Source organism: Spermophilus citellus (genome assembly GCF_964194105.1).
Source record: "Spermophilus citellus genome assembly, chromosome: 7".
NCBI classification, from domain to species: Eukaryota; Metazoa; Chordata; class Mammalia; order Rodentia; family Sciuridae; genus Spermophilus; species Spermophilus citellus.
In genome coordinates this window covers 111,403,480-111,421,764 of record NC_138188.1, presented here as the reverse complement: position 1 = coordinate 111,421,764, position 18,285 = coordinate 111,403,480, and positions in this window count along the sequence as shown.

The window sequence follows — 18,285 nt, the reverse complement described above, 5'->3', positions numbered from 1 at the left end:
TTTTTGTAGGGCTGATATAAGTGTACATCTTAAGTTACATTAAAAAAAAACCACATTGTTTTGGGGGATCCAAGATAGTGGGCTAGTGGGACGCTGCATTCTGTGTCACTCTGGACCTGGGATTCAAGTATTGGGAATACTGTTTCTTTGTGAGTGATTAGAAGACCCCCAACAGTTGCTCCCATGCAGGAATCATGGCTCCTGCTGTGCAGGCCTCTAGGCCTTGGCATCAGTGAAGAACACACGACCACTCATCCATGCAGGTCCTTTGAGTGCCCAAGTAGGACTACTGACATTAGCACCCATGCAGGAACTCCAGCCACCACTCCCATGTGGACCCCCATCTACCAACGTGGGGCTCCTCCAGTAGCCTCCATGTTGGGGTACTGCAAACACTGTCACAGTCCCCTACATGTGGTAGCCTACACCTGGGGACACTGCACTGGTTCCGGAGAAAGCCACCAGCCACAAGGGTGCACACCACAGAGATGCATCTCTGAACACACCACTCAATACCACTGGCCAGCCCCATCCGACCTGGCACCTCATTGCTGAAAGCAGCCACTTCCATCTTGGGATACCTTCATTGTCATCTTTAGTTGGAGCAACTTTCAGCTTGGAAAACTGACTGGGGCTTCAAAACAATATCAAGGTACCAAAGGTTCCTAACTCTCCCTTCTCCCCAGCAGCTACTAACCTAGCATAGTGCCTGAGGTTATGCGACCGGTCCGAGGCCAGTTGGTAGCTTGAAAAACCAGGTTCCAAAACCTGGTCCTAAACTGCCCAATATAAAGTAGCTCTCTGACAGCTGTACACCCCACAAGCCTCTGGAGAGAAAGGTTCCTGATTGGGAAGTAGAAAGGGAGGAGGTGAGTGAGATACAGTTTAGAGACTAAATTAGAGACCAGGAATTTTGAGGTCTACAGGCCATATAAGGAGATAAGACCAGCTGCCCACATCACATGAGTGGGCCCCAAAGGAGATCCTTGGAGCTCAGTCTCCCATGGGGAACCGGCAAGTGCTATAACCCACCTCCAAGAGTCACACCTCCAAGACTAACCCTCTCACCCTAATAACTTTTACCATCCTAAGGGTGGAGATAAACCAGCAAACAACAGACAACCCCACCTATTGGATGAGAAGGGAAGCAGAAAAGATACTGATTTCTAAAACTATCAATAATCCTGGTTTCTTCCTTTAAGACTTTTTTTTTTCATTTTTCTCTTTTTCTTCTCCCCCTCTATCCTCCCACCCTCCAACCCCCAATATATGTGAAATCAAGTACTTTGTATGAATTAGAGTTTTGAGGACTGGGACATCTGAATAATATATTATAGGTGTGTAGTATATGCCTTTTTTTCTTTTCCCCTCCAATTTTTACTATTTTAACATCCTTTGTTTTTCTGAATACATATGTGTGTTTGTTTTATGTTCTTTACTGTTTTCTCATGTACTGTCTACCCAAAATAACTTCCTGTCTATTCTCTTGCCACCAACCCTCTTCATTAGATTTCTCTTTCACACGTCCTAAGATATATTAACACTATATCCTCACATCCTACCTTCTCAGCATATCATCCTACGCCTCACCCCCAGTTCATGGTCCACCATTAGAAACTGTAAACCCTTTACAAACCTACTGATTATATTAGAGATAATAATTGAATTCAACATTTCTGTACATTGTGACCAAACTGTAAACATCTTAATAGCAATAAATTGTTTATAGGTGATATATTGTTGACATTAGGATCTGTTAACATTGTCCTTACCCACAAAGGAGAGGTATTGAATCCCTATAGGAACACTATAAGCCTATAGGGTAAAACCAATAACATCTCAGACCCACAGAGCTAGAAGGGAAGACACATGAGCAGCATGAAAAGACAAGGGAAGAAAGTGCCTCCAAGCAAATCAAGATACCAAATTATTAGAATCCACAGCAAGCACAGCAGAAGAAATTACAGATAAGGAGTTTAGGATATAAATGACTAAAATGTTCTGTGAATTAAAAGATGATATAAGAGAGCAAACACAGGCAGCAAAAGATAATTTCAACAAGAAGCTACATAAACAAATACAGGAAGCTAAAGATTACTTTAACCAAATAGAAATCTTTGAAATGAAAGAAACAATAAACAAAATTAAAAGTTCAATTGAAAGCATCACCAACAGAGTAGACCACTTGGAAGATAGGACATCAGATAATGAAGACAAAATCTATAATCTTAAAAATAATGTAGACCACATAGTGAAAATGGTAAGAAATCATGAACAGAACATTCAAGAAATATGGGATAGCATAAAAGACCAAATTTAAGAGTTATTGAAACAGAGGAAAGCATATTTCCAAACAAAATGAATGAAAAATCTATTCAATGAAATAATATCAGAAAACTTACCAAACATGAAGAATGAATGGAAAACTGAATTCAAGAAGCTACAGGATGCCAAATGTACAAAATCAACAGATTCACACCAAGGCACATAATAATGAAAATGCCCAACATACAGAATAAGGAGAGAATATTAAAAGCCACAAGAGAAAGGAATCAGATTACATATAAGGGGAAACCAATTGGGATAACAGCAGATTTTTCAACACAGACCCTGAAAGCTAGAAGATCCTGGAACAACATATATCAAGCTCTGAAAGAAAATGAATGCCAACCAAGAATCTTGTATTCAGCAAAATTAACTTTTAGATTTGATGATGAAATAAAAACCATCCATGATAAATAAAAGTTAAAAGAATTTATAGTTTGAAAATTGGCATTAAAAAACATACTTGGCAGAATATTCCATGAAGAGGAAATGAAAAACAATAATGAAAATCAGCAGAGGGAGGTAGTATCCTAAAGGAAAAACCAATCAAAGGAGAAAACAAGTCAAGTTAAATAACAAAAACAAACAAATATGCCTAGGAATACAAACCATGTCTCAATAATAACCCTGGATGTTAATGGCCTAAACTCACCAATCAAAAGACATATGCTAGCAGAATGGATTAAGAAAAAAGAGATCCAACAAGATGCTGCCTCCAGGAGGCTCATCTGATAGGAAAAGACATACATAGCTTGAAGGCGAAAGGTTGGGAAAAAATCATACCACTCACATGGATTGCAGAAGCAGGAGTTTCCATCTTCATATCAAATAAAGTAGACTTCAAGCTAAAGTTAATTAAAAGGAATAAAGAAGGACATTTCATACTGCTCAAAGGAACCACGCACCAACAAGAACCACGCACCAACAATTATAAATATATATGCCCCAAACAATGGAGCATCTATCTATGTTCATCAAACAAATTCTTCTCAAGTTCAAGAGTAAAATTGACCACAACAGTATAATCTTGGGTGACTTTAACACACCTCTGTCATCACTGAATAGATCTTCCAAACAAAAGTTGAATAAAGAAACTACAGAGCTCAATAATATAATCAATAACTTTTACTTAACATAATTAAATACATAGAATATGTATTTAACATAATTAAATACACAGAATATTTAATTATTCATCCAGAAAATACACTTTCTTCTCAGCAGCATATAGATCCTTCTCTAAAATAGACTATATAATGTGCCACAAAGCAACTCTTAGCAAATACAAAAAAGTAGAGATATTATCCTGCATTTTATCAGATCATAATGGAATGAAATTAGAAATCAATAACAAAATAGAAAATAAAAATTACTCTAACACCGAGAAACTAAACAATCTGCTACTGAATGAATAATGGGTTGCAAAAGATATCAAGGAGGATATTAAAAAATTCTTAGAGGTAAATGAGAACATGAACACAACATATCGAAATCTCTGGGACACTATGAAAGCAGGAAAGTTCATTGCATGGAGTTCATTCCTTAAAAGAAGAAAAAGTCAACAAATAGATGACCTAACATTACATCTCAAAGCCCTAGAAAAAGAAGAGCAAATCAACACCAAAAGCAGTAGAAGGCAGGCAATAATTAAAATTAGAGTTGAAATCAATGAAATTGAAACAAAAGAAACAATCAAAAAAATTGACAAAGCAAAAAGTTAGCTCTTTGAAAAAAATAAATAAAATTGATGGACCCTTAGCTATGCTAATGAAGAGAAGGACAGAGAAAACTCAAATTACTAAAATCCATGATGAAAAAGGTAATATCACTACAGACACTACAGAAATATAGAGGATAATTAGAAATTATTTTGAAAACTTGTACTCCAATAAAATGGAAATTATTGAAGGCATCAAATTTCTTAAGTCATAATGATATTCCCAAATTGAATCAGGATAAAATGCACAATTTAAACAGACCAATATCAAGTGATGAAATAGAAGACGCCATTAGAAGCCTACCAGCCAAGAAAAGCCCAGGACTAGATGGATACACAGCTGAGTTCTACAAGACCTTCAAAGAGGAACTAATACCAATATTTCTCAAATTATTTCAGGAAATAGAAAAAGACCACTTCCAAACTCATTCTATGAGGCCAATATCAGGAAAAGACACATCAAAGAAAGAAAACTTCAGACCAATATCTCTAATGAACATAAATGCAAAAACTCTCAATAAAAGTCTGGCAAATCAAATATAAAAACATATCAAACAGATATGTACACCACAATCAAGTGGGGTTCATCCCAGGGATGGTTCAACATACAGAAATCAATAAATGTAATTCATCACATCAATAGACTTAAAGATAAGAATTATATGATCACCTCAATAGATGTGGAAAAAGAATTTGACAAATACAGCACCCCATTCATGTTCAAAACACTAGAAAAACTAGGGATAACAGGAACATGCTTCAACATTATAAAAACTATCTATGCTAAGCCCCAGGCCAACATCATTCTGAATGGAGAAAAATTGAAAGCATTCTCTCTAAAAACTGGAACAAGACAGGGATGCCCTTTCACCACTTCTATTTAACATTGTTCTTGAAACACTGGCCAGAGCAATTAGACAGACAAAAGAGATTAAAGGGATACACCTAGGAAAAGAAGAACTCAAATTGACACTATTTGCTGATGACATGATTCTATACCTAGAAGACCCAAAAATCTCCATCAGAAACTTCTAGAACTAATAAATGAATTCAGCAAAGTAGCAGGATATAAAATCAACACCTATAAATCAAAGGCATTTCTGTATATCAGTGACAAATCCTCTGAAAAAGAAACTAGGAAAGCTACCCCATTTACAATAGCCTCAAAAAAAAAAATAACTTGGGAATTATCAAAGGAGGTGAAAGACCTCTACAATAAAAATTACAGAATGCTAAAGAAAGAAATTAAAGAAGACCTTAGAAGATGGAAAGACCTCCCTTGTTCTTGGGTAGGCAGAGCTAATATTGTCAAAATGACCATAATACCAAAAGCACTATACGTATTTAATGCAATTTCAACCAAAATCCCAATGACATTTGTCATAGAAATAGAAAAAGCAGTCATGAAATTCATCTGGAAAAATAAGAGAATAGCTAAAGTAATCCTTAGCAAGAAGAGTGAAGCAGGTGGTATCACTATACCAGAACTTAAACTATACTACAGAGCAATAGTAACAAAAACAGCATGATATTGACACCAAAATAGACTTGTAGACCAATGGTACAAAATAGAGGACACAGAGACAAACCCACATAATTAGAGTTATCTTATATTAGACAAAGGTGCTAAAAATATATATTGGAAAGAAAGATAGTTTTTTTCAACAAATAGTGCTGGAAAAACGGGAAATCCATACGCAACAAAATGAAATTAAGCCCCTTTCTCTCACCATACACAAAATTCAACTCAAAGTATATCAAGGACCTAGTAATTAAACCAGAGACCCTGTCTACTAGAAGAAAAAGTAGGCCCAAATCTCCATCTTGTCAGATTAGGCCCCTACTTCCTCAACAAGATTCCTATAGTGCAAGAAATAAAATCAAGAATCAATAAATGGGATGTATTCAAAATGAAAAGCTTCTTCTCAGCAAAAGAAACAATCAGTGAGGTAAATAGAGAGCCTACAGAATGGGAGAAAATTTTTACCACACTCACATCAGATAGAGCACCAATCTCTAGGATACATAAAGAACTCAAAAATTTTAACACACACACACACCCACACACACACACACACACACAAAATGCCAAAAAACAAAAAACAAATAATCCAGTCAATAAATGGGCCAAGGAACTGAACAGACACATCTCAGAAGAGGATATACAATTAATCAACAAATACATGAAAAAATGTTCAACATCTTTAGCAGTTAGAGAAATGCAAGTCAAAACTACTCTAAGAGTTCATCTTGTTCCAGTCAGAATGGCAGCTATTAAGAATACAAACAAGTGTTGGCAAGGATGTGAGGAAAAAGGCACACACATACATTGCTGGCGGGATTACAAATTGGTACAACTAACATGGAAATCAGTATGGAGATTCCTCAGAAAACCACTTTTTGACCCAGCTATCCCACTCCTTGGTTTATACCCAAAGGACTTAAAAATCAGCATTCTGCAGTGATGCAGCCATGTCAATGTTTATAGCAGCTCAATTCACAATTGCTAAACTATGAAACCAACCTAGACGTCCTTCAACAGATGAATGGATAAAGAAACTGTGGCATATATACACAGTGGAATATTACTCAGCGTTAAAAGAGAATAAAATTATAGCATTTGCAGGTAAATGGATTGAGTTGGAGAATATCATGCTATATAAGCCAGTCCCCCAAAATCAAAGGCCGAATGTTCTCTCTGATAAATGGATGAGGATCCATAATGGGGGGGAGCATAGGAAGAATGGAGAAACTTTGATTGGGAAAGGTGGGCAGAGGGAAGAAGATAGGGTATGGGGGCAGGAAAGATGGTGGAATGAGATGGACATCATTACCCTAGGTACATGTAAGACTGCACATATATTTCGACTACATTGTCTACTACCTGAGAAGTGAAAAGTTGTGCTTCATTTGTGTAAAATGAATCAAATGCATTCTGCTGTCATATATATCTAATTAGTACAAATAAATTTTAAAAATAAAATAAATACTGTGACTATTGAAAAGGAGAATAAAGTTACTATTTTTTTCAAATAAAACAATGAACCTCCAGAAAACAAGAGTAAATAGAGTTTATTGAAAACCAGAAAGGTAATAAAACTAAAACTGAACAGGAAAATATAGTTACTTCTTTGTGCCTATTACAAATAATAGAAATAAGCTCAAAAAATAACCAAAAAATAGCAATTACTTCAAAATGCAAATTAAACTGTATTTTTATTTGCCACATAACAAGCAGATTTTAATAATTTTATTAGGAATGACAGTTGAGGGCTGGTGATGAGAACATTTGCCTAGTGTTTTTGAGGTCCTGGTTTTAATACTCAGCAACACACACACACACACACACACACACACACACACACACACACATTCAAAGAATCAGTTGTTTCAATGAAGATAGAAATAAAAACAGATTTACATTACAAGTGATGGTACCCAAACTTTTTTGAAGGGTAAGACTTTTAAAAAGCTTATATCCTTTGAGTAGCTCTACTACTAGGAAATGTACAGTAATAAACAGAGATAAAGATTCCAGCAGAAGCATATTTACTAAAGCATTATAAATATAAAAATGTAGAAATAAGTTATATATACAGAAATAGGAAAATAGTGAAATTAAGGTAAAATCCCACAGTGAGATGTTAGGTAAATAAAAATAATTTCAAACCATTTTTTAAAAAAGAAGAACAAAGTGAAACATTCAAGATCTATTGTTAAGTAAAAAAGAATAAATTATTCAAAATTATTCCAATTATTTATTGATAAAAATAAACTGTATATATGGGGAAAACTACCAGCAAGAAACACACTAAAGTATCAATAGTAGTTATCCACAGGTAATATAACAGTTAATTTATTAAAACCTTATTTTTTCCAAATATTTAATAAGAAGAATACAAGGTTTGGAAAGAATTTACCACAGGGATACTTTATAAAAAATTTGGCTGTGATTTCCACTATACATCTGCCAGTGTAACTTCTAATTCTTTATAGTGATTTGCTCTTTAGGGTACCTATAATTTTGTCTAAATGCTTTACCCATTTCCTTTTTGTTTGTTTGTTTAATTATTTTTTTGTAGTTGTAGGTAGACAGAATGCCTTTATTTTATTTGTTTATTTTATGTAGTGCTGAGGATGGAACCCAGTGCCTCACACATGCTAGGCAAGCACTTTGCCACTAAGCTACAGCCCCAGTCCTTTACCCATCTCTTATTAACTTGTTTTTATTATAGATCATTTTGCTCATTTTTAAGATTGAAAATTAATAAATAATCTCAGAACTGAAAGAAATAGGAATTTTTTTAATGTTAAGGTTATACTTGAATATGTATTTTGTTGTTTTTGTTTTAGTAATGGATATTGAACCCAAGGTTGCTTTACCACTGAGCTACATCCCCAGCCTTTTTTATTTTATTTAAAGACAGAGTCTCACTAAATTGCTTCAATTTAGGTTGGGCTTGAATTGCGATTCTCCTGCCAGGGATAATAAATATGCACCACGGTGTCCCAACACACACTTTGTTCTTAATAAAAGAATTCAAAACCAAAATAAAATGTTCAATCTTTTGAGAACTTTTAAATGTTTCTACACACATGCCCCCCTCCCCATGCAATACCAATGCAATCGATCGATTAGGGAAGAACTCAGTAAAAAATGCCCCAGACTGTGCGGGGTTGTAGCTCAGAGGTAGGGCACTTGCCTAGCATGTGTGAGGCACTGGATTCAATCCTCAGTACCACATAAAAATTAATTAATTAATTAATTAATTAAAGGCATAGTGTATATCTACAACTATTATTTTAAAAAAATTCCCCAAACTCAGAAATAACTCTCATTTCCAGAAGAGTAACTTACCCTTTTAACGTATATAGAGATCATTCCATTTTTTCTTCCTGTGCTGTAGTGTTTAGAGAGGAATTTGTTAAGAAAATGATGGTAGAGTGTCAGAGCACATAAGATAGCCAGCTATTTAGTTCCCAAAGCAGCTTGAATTTAAAAGTGACACTTTTTACCAGCTTTGGTCTCAAACTGATCCTCTGCAGAACTTGTAAGTCTTGCAAGCAAGCCCTGCAAGCTCTGTAAACCTTGGAGAGATAGAGATCTGGCAGAAGGTAAGAAGTAAGGGAAGCTACATTTCTGAGCTTGAAAGGCAAAACCTCATGCATAGGGCAGTTTAAGAATTTTTTCTTTTGTAAAATTAGTTCCCAGTCTCTTAAGGCATGGTCCTATAGTTTGTTTCCTCCAGGGACCAGTTTTCATTCTCCTAGTTGGTAATCAGGCCAGGTTGGATGCAGAAAATTATGAGACATCTCCCCTTTTCAGCTGTGTTTAGGTCATTTCCCAGGCCTGGCAGCAGAAGAAAATGAGACAATATTTGAGCATCCAGCTCCAAGAGCCTCTAGTAGCCAGCAGTTTCCAGCCCTCCATTTTGAGGATAAGGCTCCCCTCTGAACATGAAAATCCCATTTTTTTTCAGTATGTAGTCTAGTGGTGAACCAGGCATAACTGTTGAGAATGAAGCTCCTATCTGAGTATGAGAAAACAAGCTCCTGTGCAAGAGAAAACTCCATTTTTTTTCCTCTATGGATGTCTCCCTATGAGTTTCTGACCCCCAGCAAACCCATCTCTCACCACATGGTTCTGCCAAATCGATTGCTGGCATCATTGGCAGAATGAATACCTTTGTTTTGCCTCATGCCAAAGACCCTGGAGAGTTCACACTTAGAGGCATGACTGACCTCTCCTGCCACTATCAACTTCCAAATACGATAACCCATGGGGGAAAAATCAATTATGTGGGGTAAATAAATCTGTGGGCCAAATAAATCTCTGGAGGGTAAGAAGGACCTATAATGGTCCTTAGATGCTTAACGCCCATTTTTTTTGGAGGAGTTTATGGAAAGGGTAAATTGAAAATGCCTCCCTTTTGCAGCCAAAGAAATTCATGGAGCACAGAAACAACAATGGGGAGAATCCCTACAGGCTTGTAAAAACTTAGTATGTGAACAAAGGGAACCCAGGCATTTCTTTAAAAGCCACTCCATGTAAAATGTCTCTCAAAGGCTAGAGTCTGATCAGCAAGGGGAGGGGAATGCTTGGGAGGAATGAGTGTGGGAGAGTACAGTTCCATTGATTTGGAGGTGTGTGTCACTGAGGCTTTTGTGCAGTACCTTTTCATCATTTTTTTATCTTTATGGGGTCACCTCAGGATACCCCATAAAGGTAGTCAAGAGAGAAGTCAGGGAAGAAACTTTTGAGGTTCACTGGGGAGTAGCCAGAATCTGGCAGTTGTTCCAACCCTTTGTCCAGCTCCATGCATCCAAAGGTTGCCTGGGTTTAGATACACTGTGTACTCATGCCAGACATGATCTGAACCTGTTACAGGATATTGAGAAATGGCTTTGGCAGGGCCCAACATGCCTAACTGCAGGACAGGTGATTAGGAGTCACCTAGGCCATGAATCCTGTCACTCAAATCTTGTAGAATTGAGGCTTGCACTAACTGTATTTAGTTAGCCAAAGGATGCCCATTATTGTCTTCCAGAAAGAAGAAAAGGTGCACCTCATAAAGATGGAGGGTGCAGAGGAGCTTATCCTGGTGATGATCCCTGCAGAGCCCCCATCTGAAACCAGTCTTGAAAATCAGGATAGGGTCTGATTCCCCACCAATTTTGAAATGCCAAGGCAAGAGCAAAAATTTTATTTAAATGATAGGAGAGAGAGATTGAGAGAGAGAGAGAGAGAGAGAGAGAGAGAGAGAGAGAGAGAGAGAGAGAGAGAGAGAGATTGCTAGAGGGGAGGTAGTCCAGAGCTGGTGCCCAAGATAGTGGGGGTGTTCTGCACCTTTTATAGATCTCAGTTTTTCTTTTTTCTCATATCCCCCTCCTTCCATCCTGCTTATGTGGCCAAAAGGTTGGAAGGGTGTTATCTGTATCTCTCCTTATTTTCCTATCTGCCCAGAGGACAGGAAGGGAGCCATCCTGGGGGTACTCATTTGCTGGGAGTGACAATTCCCTGAAGATAGGTAACCTTGTCAATAGCCTGTATAAGGGAAAGTGCTCTGGAGGTATTAGCATTTTATTTCCTTTTGAATCAGCCCCTATCTTCCTGACCCAATAATTCATTATCTACACTGACTGATCTTTTGTCCCAGTCTCAATGCCACCAGACTGGATCTATTTTTAATAAATTTAATTTCCTTGGCCAGGCATGGTGGCATGCATGTGTAATCCCAGCAGCTTGGGAGGCTGAGGCAGGAGGATCAAAATTTCAATGCCAGCCTCAGCAATTTAGTGAGGTGCTGTTTCAAAATAAGAAAGGCTGGGAATGTAGCTCAGTGTCCCTGGGCTCAATCCCCAGTCCAAAAAAAAAGGGGGGGGCCACTACATATTGGCATAGGACATCTGTTCAGTTGCTGCATCTCAGCACAAACTTCTCAGTGGGTGGTAGCAGTTCTAAAGTGATGTCACCTGTATCACAGGCCTCTGTAATTACTGAGAGAGAAGCTGCAAGTATTTGGCCATATTCAGCTCCAGTTGGAATGGGAAAATGGTTTATGCCTCTCATCAAGTCTTATGATGAGAAGAATCAGACAAACACAGAGGGTTTCAGGTGCTCAGTGGCCAATACAATGACAAATGTCATAATATGCGGCTCAGAGAGAGGGATTTGAGGGATAGGAAAAGGACTCAACAATGTCACAAGTTGTTTCTGGATAGCATGACTTGTTGTCTAAAGGGTCCCAGGTTGTACACCAGTCAGGATGACTATCTTCTAAAGAAGCTAGTGAGAAACTGATAAGACTCCATTTTTTAAAAACCAGCCTATACCTCAGAGCAGGGCCTGTCCAAAGGGGGGGCGGTGACCCTTGTCCTTGGAAAATCCGTTTCTGGGCACATAAGCTACCTTGCTGAGTCATTTGTCCATACCAGAAGTCCTTGACTCAGCAAATGCAAGTTCCTGAAAAGACCAAAAGAATGCTTGAGGCCTAATTTCGGACCTTAGCAACAACCAACCAGAGTGAGATAGGGAGGATACCTGAAATGCCAAGCGGCCCTCCCAGTAGTTTCGGTGATTGATAACATGATTAGGCAACCCTGCAAGTTTAACAAATAAGTTCAAACGTGTCCACCATTTGTACTAACCAATCACCCTTACCTGACTTGTTCCCGCCAGTGAATGTGATAATCTATATTCAGAGTTGTTGTTTGACTTTCCCGCGGTATGAAATGATTTGCTGTTTTTTGTGATGTTGTGACGCATAGAATATCCCCTAAAAACCTATAAATCCTCACTGAACTAAGGGTCAGGACTCTTCCTGGGACTGCTGCATCGGAAACGGTTGAGAGTCTAGGCTAGAGCTTGTAATAAAGACTCTTGTGTGATTGCATCAGATTCAGCTCCTGGAGGTCTACTGGGGTCCCACGAAACTGGTATTACACTGGAAGAGGGGCAGAGCTCTGCCAACTGCATCATCTTTACTTTTATGGAAAAGGAAAATGCTTTTTCAGAAAATATCAATAGACATTTGCACAAAGCTCTCTAACCAGAATAATGTCATAAAGCCTACCCTGGAAATGAGGGAAACTGGGAAATTAGTTAGTTGGATAGATTGCTACCTCCTCCCCCAAACTCAAACTCTGTTACAACAAAATGGAAGAAGTGAAGATAGGATAAGCAATGAGCACTCTCTGCTTCAATTAGCACTGGGCCTGAAAGGATTATAAGAATCACCAAATTTCTCCCCATGCTATCTCCCCAGAGACCATATTATATGGCTCTGTATTAGCTTGTTTTCTGTTGCTCTAACAAAATACCTGAAAATTGGTACTTTATAAAGAGATGAGGTTTATTTAGCTCAGAGTCCAAGATTTGACAGCCTTTAGGACTGAAATTTGGTGGAGGTCATCACAACATGGTGAATGGCATCATGATGGGAAGACATGCAGGGGTAGAGACTGCATGACCAGAAAACTGGGAGAACCAGTCTTCTTCTTTTTATAACAACCCATTCTCACAGAAACTAATGGGGGCCCATGAGAAGTACTTACTCCCTTCTAAGGGCCTCATCCCCAGTGACTGATTTACCTCCCACTAGGCCCCACCTCTTACAGGTTCTGCACCTCAACACTGCCACACTGAGGACCAAGCCTCCAGCCTATGAACATTTGGGGGACAAACCATACCCATATCATCACAAGCTCCAACAAAGCCAACATCATAGGGCAGGATGTTCCAATCTACAACATGTGTGTATGTGGGGGTGGGGGAGAGTTGCTCTCAGAAGTCACTGGACCCCAGAACCACTGTGATGTCACACTTGACACTTTAAAAAAATATTTATTTATTTACTTATTTATTTAGTTTAGTTTTGGGTGGACACAATATCTTTATTTTATTTTTATGTGGTGCTGAGGCAGTGCCTCATGCATGCTAGTCAAGTGCTCAACCTCTGAGCCACAATCCCAGTCCTTTGCTACTTCTTTCCTTCCCTGCTATAGTCATGGCAGTCTGGGTGCCAACCCAGAAGAGGTAACTGGTGGCTCTCATTTCTCTGACAACAAGAGGCCTAACCATGCTATTCTCAAAAGATGTCATGCCTCCTCCCCAACCTCTGGTGAGCAAGCTTCTGCTGACTTCAATGTAGAGCTGCTCATCAATTTCAGTGGCTTCTTCTCCTTCCTGTGAGTCTCCCATGAAAGCTGTCAGGTTTCTTACAAGGATAGAAGGGAAAATAGACAATGATAGTGCAGAGGTAGGAAAGTAGAGAGAGAGGATCAGGAGGGGAAAGGATATAGAGTTAGAGGGAACCAGATGTATAAGCACAGAGGTCTAGAGTGCCTGACGCATTTAGAAAACTGAAGGTGGCTGATAATGCTATGACATTTGGTGGTGTCTCTGTGGTCTGTCTCTAGCCTGAATATTTAGATCTGTCCTTACGGTCTTGAGTCCTACCTCTGGTGAGCCAGGCCTCTCAGGGAACTCTGGAAGTACTGAGTCTGGCTTGGTTTCAGTTGCATGAGGCTGGCTGAGAATGGGAAGTAGGCCTTCCCTGTGGTTACATCTCTGTCCTTGTTCTCACCCTCTGACATCTGATTGCTGTCAATTTTTCAGATGCTGGTATCTTGCATCAAGGTAAGGCCTCAGACCCCTGGGAGAAGGAGGTGGCACCCCAAGGGCTGATGCCTACAGGGGTAATTTCTAAAGTGCTAACCCCAGCTATGGCTCAGGATCCCTTCTCTCATGTCATTATTACTTGGGCCCTGGCACTTCATTTTCCAAGCCACTGAGGTGTGAAAAAGCAGAATCCTGGAGGTTTTCCAGTTGCTTTAGAAGGGAAGGCCAGGTAGGCTGGCAAGAGGGCCCAGCAGGCTCTTCCAAACCACGAAATTCACTCTTTCTCCTTCCCATTTCACACACAACTCCAAGCACTGATCACTATTCAAAAGGTGGTACTTTATAGAGAGCTCTTCTGGCTGGAAACCCCCTTCTTTTTGACTGCCATCCCATCTGAGGTTGCTCAACCTCAGGATTGAGGGATCCCCCTGCCCACTTCCTCCCCACCTTTCTTTTGCCCAGTGATGCTATGGGGATGCCCAACCACCAGAGTGATGGAAGGGGCTCCTACCACTGACCAAAACTCCTCTTCCCATGCCAAGTTCATTTGAACAGGACCCTAACATGCCATATGTGGCATGGATGTACAACAGGGCCTTCCAAGTGCCATGGTGCCCAAAGTGCTGCTTTTACCACCTGCTCTGGACCTTCCACATCTTGTGCAACATCTGTTGAATATGTGTACTCCTCCTTCTTGTCCACTCACCAGCCCATCACTAGGCACCTGGCCAGGAGCAGAAACCTCACATCATAAGTGGACAAGGGGTGGGTATAAGACCATCTTCCGGGACTGCTAAAAGTGGCTCTCAGTCATACTTGGTCACATACATATGTCATCGCTTCTGTCTTTATGAGTCCTGAGAAGCTGGCCTTGCTTGCACAGGTGCTGACATGCAAAGGGCATTCCATCTGTGCTAAGCCTGGTGGAGTCAGGGGAAGGAAAGGCAGCGCCTGCCCCACCCCCTGGCTTGCTGATATTAGAAACCCAGACATTTAGGCTGGCTGCTGCCCTGTTCTGGGGATCTTTGCCTGTCTTCCTCCGGATGTCCCAGTTGGAGGGTTTCCTGGGTTCTGAGGGCTCATCTCTTATGTGCACACCCTGCCCGGGTTTCCATGTGCAAAAGACTGGTTGGGAAAGTGTGTTCTTTTCATCCTTATTCAGTATCTGTGAAAATAGAGGCCCACAGTTATTCTGTATCCTGCTTGAAGTGATACCAATCAGGTTTTGTCTCCAAAAACCTCACTCATGACAGGTGACCTGATGAGCCATGGAGTCCTAACTGTGCTCTAACCATGGAAATGCCAGTTTTTCCTGGGGATGGGAGCCCATACGTAGGGCCAAAAGCAGGCAGCCTAGAGGGCTGGGTTGGGCCAAGTCTCCAGATTTGGGGGTGATGGAAGCCAGGACAGTAGACCCTCAAAACCTGTCTTCTCTACCCTAGGAATTTGAGTACTATTGCAAGTGAGTCAATAAATGTATTGGTCATTGCAACTTCAACCTCTTTCTGCTGCTGCTTGTGTCCCCATGCCTATGAGTGCCCTGCTGGTTACCTTCGTGATATTCTTCCTGTGCATTAGACACATGCCCTTCTCCACGGACAAAAGCATGGCATATCCACACAATCACAAGGACCTGTGGGGAGCCATTCTGACATGTGATTGGGTGACTCCCGTTAAGGGCCTGAGGCGCTCTGGCTGTGTCGGAGCTTTCCCGACCCTTTCCTGATGAGAGAGCCCATCCGTGTGGGGGTGTGCGTGACCACTGACCCTGGAGACCCAATCACTGACCCTGACCTTGGAGTGCAGCCCCCCCTCAACCTTCATTGGATGGAATTCTCCCCTGAATCTCTTGTTCCCCAAATAAAAGGCTACTCCCAGGCGTGTTCGCTCTCTCTCTCTCCTGCTAGCCCAGAGTAATCCTCGCTGCCCTGCTGGGCGGCTGGAGGCGGGAACCAGGGAGGTGAGCCGTCTCAGACCTAGCAATATAAATAAGGTAACTGGTTTGTGTGTTTTATTTCGATCTCTTCTAACTAACTTTATGCCTAGAACCTCATTAATGAAACCACTGCGCAGGCCGCGTGGTAGAATTGGCGCCCAAGAGGGGGGCATTCTAGATTAGTTAGATTGAGTGGGAGCACGCTATAAAGATAAGGAAAAAAAATAAAGATAAAGGAAGATAAGGAATAAAAATAAAGATAAAGGAAGAGGTGACAGTTGGGTCACAAAAGTACCTGGAGATATTGAAGGAAAGAGACGTTAAATTACTTAAAATGGGAAATTCTACTTCTACGGATAAGGAAATGTATCTGACTATTTTAGACAGTATAATTAATCAGAAAGGAAAACAGATAAAGAAAACTCAGTTATTACAATTCTTAAAGATTGTAGGAGAATATTGTCCTTGGTTTTGTGACCAAGAGTCTCCAAATTTACTTACTTGGGAGAAATTAGGAAGAAAGTTACAGAGAGTCTGTCTTTCTACTGAAATACCTGGAGGCATAGAAAATATACAGAAAACTTGGACAGCCCTAGAAGTTTGTCTTTTTGAATATATGGGCCAAAGTTCGTGGCCCCCTGAAGACCTTTTAAAAGGCATTCAAAGAGCTATTAAGTCTATTCAAATGGAAAATCAGCCTGAGGCTAAGTTAATTCCCTTTCCCTTGAGCCATTTAAAAACAAAGGCAGGGGCCAAGCAGCCCCATGCGGAAGATTCAGATGGCGCGGATCAGCCTGCATTCTCGCCGCCATCGTTCCCTCCTAGCGGGAGCCTGGGAATTCCAGGAACGGTCGCACAGTGTGACGTCACTGGCGGCGCCAACCAGGACAGTCCGCGATTTTTACCGGGACAGGGACAGAGATCACAGACAGTTTTCTTAGGACCTTCAAAGACAGTTGAATTAGATCCTAAAACGGGGCCAAAACAAATCCCTACTGGGATTTTCGGGCCACTTCCTGAAAATACTGTAGGTTTAATTTTGGGGCATAATAGTTTAAAGGGAGCCATTGAGGTCATACCTGGTGTGATAGATTCAGAATTTAAAGGGCAATTATATATTACTGTAAAATCCAATTATGCCCTAAGGCTTACCCCAAAGGATATTTTTGCTCAATTAATATTATTGCCTTGTGTCTCAGAAAGGCACCTGCCGGTAGATTCAGTTTCTAAACCACCGGACAGAGTATACTGGTCCCAGTTAGTACAGCAAGAACGCCCTTTATTAAAACTTAAAATTAATAATAAAAATTTCCTAGGTATAATAGACACAAAGGCTAATATCTCAGTATGGTCCAGTAGGTTTTGGCCTAGGAACTGGCCTTTGCATGTAGCACCAGCTAACCTAGAAGGAATAGGACAGGTTTCACAGCCTGCTCAAAGTGCCAACTATCTCCATTGGGAAGATTCTGATGGGAACAGTGGAATATTTAAGCCTTATGTGTTAGAGTCTTTACCAGCTAACCTATGGGGAAGAGATATTTTAACCAGAATGTGATTGTTATTAGTTACTCCAAATTCTATAAGGTCAGTTGAGGAAGTTAATCAGAGGTATTTTCCTGGAGATGATAAGGAGACCTTTCAGGAAGAATATCTGTTTACAAGCCAGTCTCCACGACAAAGATTAGTAAATACTCCAAACCAAAATTTTTACTAGGGGCCCTGAGTACTTCCCCGATCCCTAAGACAGCTGAAAAAATCACGTGGCTCACAGAGGAGCCTATATGGATTTCTCAATGGCCCATCTCAGGGGAAAAGCTTAAAATAATTCATAGATTAGTTGAGGAACAACTTCAGGCTGGTCATATTGAACCAACGCTTAGTCCTTGGAACACACCTATTTTTGTTATTAAGAAAAAGTCAGGAAATTGGAGATTACTACAGGATTTAAGGGCAATAAATCAGGCAATTCAGCCTATGGGGTCATTACAGCCAGGACTTCCCTCCCCCACAGCCATTCCTTTAGATTATAGCTTGATGGTAATAGATTTAAAAGACTGTTTTTTCTCTATAAGGTTACATCCTGAAGATTGTGAAAGATTTGCTTTCACTGTCCCAGCAATTAATTTTAAGGAACCTGTTAAAAGATATTGCTGGAAGGTACTTCCCCAGGGAATGCGTAATAGTCCT